Source organism: Arachis ipaensis, chromosome B07, assembly GCF_000816755.2.
Source record: "Arachis ipaensis cultivar K30076 chromosome B07, Araip1.1, whole genome shotgun sequence".
Classification (NCBI taxonomy): domain Eukaryota; kingdom Viridiplantae; phylum Streptophyta; class Magnoliopsida; order Fabales; family Fabaceae; genus Arachis; species Arachis ipaensis.
Genome location: NC_029791.2, coordinates 120,750,486 through 120,758,581, shown reverse-complemented (window position 1 = coordinate 120,758,581; position 8,096 = coordinate 120,750,486).

Sequence of the window (8,096 nt, the reverse complement as noted above, 5' to 3'; positions counted from 1 at the left end):
AAAAACATTTTACTTTTTAATTTTTTTTCTTATTTCTATTTTCTTCCCAAACCACAACTCCACAAGCATGCCAATATAATCCCGTATATATAAAACCGTTTAATGTTAAAGTTAAGCATTTATTAATCAGTTTATAACGATAAATCATGTAATTATATTATCTTGTTCTGACAACAAAATGAAGAAGGTATTTTTTTTCTTAATTGACGTTTTTAAATTATAATTACTAAAGACCAGGTGTAATATTCTTTTTTTTTTCCTTCATCCTGTGCTGTTGTGCATTAAATAATTTTTGGTCGTATAAGACTAAAACTTGGGTGAATATTTTGGTATGTTAATATTTATTGTTTGGCCCAGGATCCATCACATAATGTAGTTTTTTTTGGGGTCAAGGATCAATCCCATAATTGAAATGAAGTGAACCTCTCATCAAATTCAATCAAATTTTACTATCTTTAGTGAATCACGGGCCCATTTTACCCTGACGTACCGCAATTAAAACAATAAAAGATTTCTAGATTAAAACACTCATGGAGTAGATCGGGTTTCTGAGTTATGGGCTTTGCACTCGGCTGTACAGGACCTGGTCCGAAAAGAAAAACCAATGGATTGCACTCTTTATTTGTTCTTATTTGATAATCCAGTAGCAGATTCTTTCGTACTTTTTCATGATTGGGATTATCAAACTTGTTGAAGAAGGGGAGAAAGAAGACTTGTGGTGAGAAACCAAGAAGGGAGAAAACAGGCAGAACAGTAAAAGAGTAAAAATGAAAAAAAAAAATTGTTATTCAGAGAATCTCTTCTCTCTTTTTTCATACACTTGAACCTTGCTATTTTATAGCCAAAAATATCTAGCTCTATCTAATATATCACACATTTCCTCACAAATTTAGGGAGGCTTTTGTGCCAACCGAAGTTTACTCTTGAACTTGCTGAATAGCAATGGAGACAGGGGCTTAGTCATAATGTCTGCTACTTGTTCTAAGCCTGAAATATGAGTAACAGCAAGCTGTCCTTGAATCACCTTATCCCGTACAAAATACAGATTCAATTCAAAATGTTTTGTTCGCTCATGCAAGATGGGATTATAAGCTAATAATACAGTGGACATGTTATCACAAAAGACTGTGGGAGATGAAGTACAAGGCTGCTTTAGCTCACTAAGTAGGATTTGAATCCATATTAATTCAGAGAAAGTAGCTGCCAACGCCCTGAATTCAGCCTCAGTAGAGCTTCTACTGACAGTGGGTTGCTTGGAACATTTCCAGAAAATCAAGTTTACTCCAAAGTACACACAGTATCCAGACACAGATCTTCTATCATCAACATCAGCAACCCAATCCGAAACTGAAAAAGCAGTTAAACGAAGATCATTAGTCTTATGAAATTGAAGAGCAAGATCAACTGTACCTGCTAAATATCGAAGGACACGCTTTGCCGCCATCCAATGATCTTGGCTCGGCTTTGACATGGATTGGCTGAGATTGTTTACTGCAAATGCAATGTCTGGTTTTGTGACAGTGGCATATTGAAGTCCCCCACAATTGATCTAAACAATGTGGGATCTTCAAAAGGAGTACCTGTATTTGCCGATAATTTTGAAGAGCTAATCATAGGAGTGCTAACCGGTTTAGCATCTTGCATACCAGCCCTGCACAATAATTCTTTTATGTATTTATTTTGAATGAGAGAAATTAAATTAGGTGAGTGAGTGACAGCCTCGATGCCAAGAAAGAAGTTTAAGTCCCCCAAATCTTTTAGAAGAAAAATTGAATGAAGCTGCTTTAAGACATAAGTGATTTCAGTGTCATTGTTCCCTGTCACTAACATATCATCAACGTATATGAGTATATAGATAATAGAATTAGAAGAAAATTTCGTAAAAAGTGAAGAATCAGACTTAGTATAGGTGAACCCAAATTGTTTAAGTGCAGCAGTAATGGTGAGGTACCAAGTCCTAGGGGCTTGTTTTAAGCCATAGATGGCTTTGTGCAATTTACATACAAGATGGGGATTTGAGTGTGTAAAACCGGGAGGCTGAGACATATAAATGGTTTCATTGAGGATACCATTTAAAAAGGCATTATGGAAGTCATATTATTTAACTATCCAGCCCTTTGATAACGCAAGAGTGAGTATGATTCTTATAGTGACAGGCTTGATTACAGGTGAGAATACTTGATCGAAATCAACCCCAGCAGTTTGAGTATAACCTCTTGCCACAAGACGGGCTTTATGTCTCACAACCTGCTCCTGAGCATTTTTCTTCAAGGCAAATATCCATTTGCAACTAACTACCTTTTTATTTGGTGGAAGTTCTACTAAACTCCAAGTCTTGTGATGAACTAATGCTCTATATTTTGCCAGCATAGCTTCCTTCAAGTGAGTGGATTGAAGAGCAGCTATGACCGATTTTGGAAGATGTGGTATAGCAGAATGGTCATGAGTATCAATGCTGGCATGTAGCACTCTTGGTTTTGTACTTGCTGTCTTGGATCTAGTCTGCATTGGATGAATATTATTAGGGACAATGTGATTGAGGGGTAAGGTAGTGTTATCAAAGGGCAAAACATCCTCAATTGTTGAGATAGGGATTGGGTTAGTGGAAAGTGAAGAAGGAATAAGAGAATTTTTATCGGGTACTGTATTAATGTCTTGATGACTCATTGAAGCACTTGGAGAAATAGAAGTAGAAGTAGATGGGCCTACTATGAGGTCGGATTGGGTTGTTATAGAGATAGGAAAAGGATTCAATTGAGAGGGAGGAAGAGTGGCAATAACTGAAAGCATCTCAGGAGTAGTGCCTGCAGCAGTAGTACTATCACAACTAAAATTGTTAGCAATAAAGAAACTATGGGAAGGAAATTTTTCCTCATGAAACACAACATCCCTGGATATAATAATTTTGCCAGTGGAGGTCATGCATTTGTATCTTTTTTGAGTACTAAAATATCCAACAAAAATACACGGTTGTGATCGTAGTTCCAATTTATGTTGATTATAAGGTCTCAAGTTAGGAAAACACAAGCAACCAAATACTCGAAGAAGACTATATTCTGGAACATGATAAAAAAGAATTTCAAATGGAAATTTATATGAGGTGACATAAGAAAGCATTCTGTTTATTAAGTACACAGTAGTAGAGAAAGCTTCACTCCAAAGATGCAACGGTAAAGAAGCAGTAGCTAAGAGAGTTAGGCCAGTTTTCACAATGTGTCTATGTTTTCACTCAGCAAGACCATTTTGTTGTGGGATATATGGACAAGATAATCTGTGTTCGATACCTTCCTCTCTTAGATACTATGAAAAAGTATTGGATAAATATTCTTTACCATTGTCAGTTTGAATAGCTTTTAAGGAATAACCAAGTTGCTTTTCCATGAAAGACTTATATTGTTTAAAAACTGAAAACACTTGGGCTTTATTTGTTAAGAGATAAATGCTGGTATATCTAGAAAAAACATCTACAAATAAAACATAGTATCTAAAACCATGCAAAGATGAAATGGGAGCTGGTAAAGAACTAGAGATAGTGGCGAATTATAGATGCGATTAGACAAAGGATAAGGTAAAGAATGAAATGGGAGCTGGTAAAGAGATAAATGCTGGTATATCTAGAAAAAAACATCTACAAATAAAACATAGTATCTAAAACCATGCAAAGATGAAATGGGAGCTGGTAAAGAACTAGAGATAGTGGCGAATTATAGATGCGATTAGACAAAGGATAAGGTAAAGAATGAGCCTTAGCCATACAACAGAATTCACAATTAAGCTTGCAATCTAAATTTTTATTCTCATGTGCAACAGGTAAATCACATTTAGTAACTATATTTTTTACAATTTGAAGAGTAGGATGGCCAAATCTCCTATGATAGGTATCTAAAGAAGCATGTTTAGCTAAAAAAACAGAAGGTGATGTCATAATCTTTGGAATTTCAACTTTCTCAAACTTATACATTCCATTTTCAGCCTTGCCTCGGAGAAGAGCCTCCTTGGTAGCCTGCGATTTTACCAAACAAAATACAGGCCAAAAAGAGAAGTATACATGATTATCCTTAGAAAATCTAGAGACACTGATCAGATTCTGAGTTATGGATGGAACTAGCAATAAATCATATAATTTATAACGTTTTCTTGTTGCACAACATTGGAAAAAGGACTGTCCAACTTTAGAGATATGCATACCTGATCCGTTGCCAACATATACCTACTCTTGACCTTGATAGTCTTGAGAATATTGCAGATTTTGTGGTTCATGTGTGCAGTGATGTGTTGCTCCTGTTTCAGCATACCATGAAGAATCTGCTACAGATACAGGAGTTGCAATCAGCGCGTGTGGATTATGAAATGATGGAGGGGGTGGCAGTGCATTGTGCATGGAGGTGGAGGGATTATTTTGTTGAGCATGATTAAAATTTTGATCAAAGCGGAAGAAGCAATAGCTGGCTACATGACCCAGCTTGCCACAAATTTGGCACTGTGGTCGATTTTGATTAGTGAAGGAGCCTCTTCCACCTCTACCAAATCTTCCTCCACGTCCACGCCTTCCTCCAGGTCCACGTCCCAAAATTTCATTGTTGTTGCCTCTGCCAGTTCCATAAGAGGGAGTTGTCTCTGGTGGTTTATAGGGTGAAGGTGCTGTTTGAGAAACATGAACCTGCACCATTGTTGAATCAGGCTTCTTGAACCTTTCTACGATTTCTTCTTCTGCCATAAGTAATGCTTCAAGATCCAAAATTGCATAAGCTGGATCTTTTGCTAAAATCAGTGTAATGAAGGAGTGATAATCTTCATTAAGACCATCTAAAATAACATTTGTGTATTCTGAATCTGAAATTGGGGATCCGACAGCAGCTAAAGTTCAGCCAGTTTCTTGATCTTGAGTAAGTAATCGGATGCAGAACCATCTTTCTTTACGAATCTCAATTGTAGCTGCAATTGTCGAACCCTAGCGTTGGTTTTTGATGCAAAGTATGTAGGAATTCGTGCCCAGACTTCATGAGCAGATTTATATCCTATCATCCGGTATTTGAAAGATGCATCCATTGATGCAAAAAGCCAAGATGTAACATTATAATCATCAATACGCCATTCTTTGTGTTGTTTTGATTCAATTCCTTTTTGCGCATCTTCAGTGGAAGCATACCTATGTGGGACCTTTTTTTTGTCAAGATGATCTTCCATTTCTTGTCCACAGATGGTGAGCATAACCAAGTGACGCTATGTCAAGAAGTTGTCTTCTGAGAGTTTTTCTGAGAGCGGGACTGCAAATGGTTTATTTTGATTTTGTGTTGTTGCATTCATGATTGGAGGTGTAGGATCTGATGATGGTATAAGTTCTTCTTCCACAGATTCAACGTCGTCAGCCATGAACCGATTGAGCTCTTGATACCATATCAAACTTGTTGAAGAAGGGGAGAAAGAAGACTTGTGGTGAGAAACCAAGAAGGGAGAAAACAGAGGCAGAACAGTAAAAGAGTAAAAATGATTTTTTTTTTTGTTATTCAGAGAATCTCTTATCTCTTTTTTCATACACTTGAACCTTGCTATTTTATAGCCAAGGATATCTAGCTCTATCTAATATATCTCACAGGGATTATTCAAAGTTAATGGATGGGAAAGGAAAAAGTTGCCGACCAACTCCCCATCTACCAACTTTTATACAAATCAATTTAATAATTAATTTTTTTAATTCATAATTTTAAAATATCAGCCCAAATCTTCATCCAATCTAACCCTAAACTTACCTTTCACTAAAATTCGAAAAACAATCTCATACTCATATCCCTTCCTCTCTCACTAGCATCCTCTTTTACGGCAACTCCTGACTGCATCATCATTACTCGCTCCTACGTCCTCCCTCACCTTGACATCAGTCGGCGTTGCATCCTCTGCTTCCATTGTTGCTGTCCCTGCACGACGTGCCGAACATGCTGTCCACGAAGTCACTGTTCGCATTACATCTCCGCAATCGCCGCATCGCATTCCCTTCGCCACTGTCGTCTTCATCGTCACGTCATTCCTCCTTCACCACTGTCATCTTCACCACCACGCGGAACCCCCCATTCCCGTGGAGCTGCCGCTGCTGCGTTACGCCGTTAGTTGCACTGCTTGGAATGCGTGCAGTGGTTTGCGTCTGCACCGCCGCCGTGGCCTCCACCCCGACAATCTTCTGGGCAGTGCCGGTTCAATCCGCAACCAATCCCAGTCGTCGAAACACGCACTTTGCATGCGCAATTTTCTCCTATGTAGGACCACCGCGGCACCCTCCCCTTCACGATCTGCATTGCCGCTGTCCACTGCAGCGCGCTCCCTCTATCTCCTTTCTACCTTCTCGATTCAATCAAAGACACTTCCACCTCCACTAAAAGACATATGCATAAAGAGACACATTCATAAAGACACTTCTATTAGACATAACTATAAAAAAGACACGGCCCAATAAAAAAAACTTCCATTAGAAGTTCGATGCAGCGGTGACGGTGACCTTCGTGTGGAGCCGCAATGGTGGCACTGAGGACAGCTGTGGTAAAAAAAAGTAGGAGAAAGTGGTAAAATATAATTTTGAATTATGGTAAATTTGAGTAATTGAAGTGTGTTTTTTTTTATTTGATGGACTTTGAAGTCCAACGCAACAAAAATTGGTAGAATCTTTCTTGGCTATGTAGCGAAATTATTGCACAAAAGAGCTAGCAACCAGAAGAAAAAATAAGTAATAATAAACAATCTCACTACGTAACCAAAAAGGATTTTACCAACTCCTGTCAACTTTTGTTGGGCTGGATTTTAAAGTCCATCAAACAAAAAAAACACCTCAATTGCTCAAATTTACCATAATTCAAAATTATATTTTAGATAACTGAATTTTTCTATTTGATTTAATAATAGTATAATTGATATCTAAATGAGAATTTAATTTTGATGGACACGATTTACCAAAAATGAAAAAAAATTGATGGTCACGTATATCTAATCACGTGGAAATTAAATTTATCTGAATAATTGCCATTTTTTTAGAGGAGTGTTAGGGGACAACAATTTTTGTGATTTATAGCCATCAAACAACCATAAATGATTATTTTAATGGTGTGAGATTTCATCCAATGGCTCACTTTTTTTGCTGATTATATACTGGCCAGAATTCAATGAAGTTGCTAGCCCCTAAATTTTTTTTTTAATTGCAAAGTACTAGGAAGATAATTCTACTTTATCACCACCATCAACTCTTGTCACCAGCCACCACTACCAGTCTACCACCGCCGCTGCCATTGCCATCACACATAATCCACCAATAAAAATTAGAACTTTCGTAAAGAGGGCACAACACATTTACATCAACATTCACTAAGGGTTAGGATCATTGTGTCATTTATTTAAATAAAGACCCATGTCTCGAAAAAGAGAAACCAAAAGGGTAAATTCAAAGTTAAAACCAGGTGACGATGGTGTGTGAATGGATGGTGTTCAGTAATTCAGGGAGAGTGAGAATGTTTATTGGGTTGGAGTTTGAATTTGCAAAAGGCATGGTGAAGAAGGAACAGAGTTGGTGAATATGGGGAGCATCTCGAGCTTCTGTCTATAGTGAAGAGTTCATCGCACCTGTCTCAACTCTCTCAATCCTAGTGTAGGCGCTACTTGGACGATTGAAGTAGATATTGAGCTACTATGGGTGAGGCTCCACAACCAAAGATTCAGATTCCAAAGTTTGGGATTGAAATTGGCATGTTCTTTATCTAATTAGAGCAGTTTTTGCAGTGGCGAGCTAAACCCAAGAATGAAGTTTTTTTTGTCAGCCTCGTCTTCAGTTTGATACCACCAGTGTGACGGTGGTGGTGGTAAAGAAAAAGTGGAGAAGGAAGCAGTGGCGGTGGCAGTAGGTGGTAATGAGAGTTGGATAAAAAAGGTTTTTGATGGTAGTAATGGTGAAAGACTGGAGTTTAAAGGGGTGGTAAAAATTATATTAAGGATATGTGGGTAGGTTGGATTAAGAGGAATAGTTTAAAAATATTTAGATATTTTTACAGATTGTGTAATTTTGTTAATAGAAATTTTTTTATTTTTTTAATAATAATAAAAGATATGGGTGTTGATAA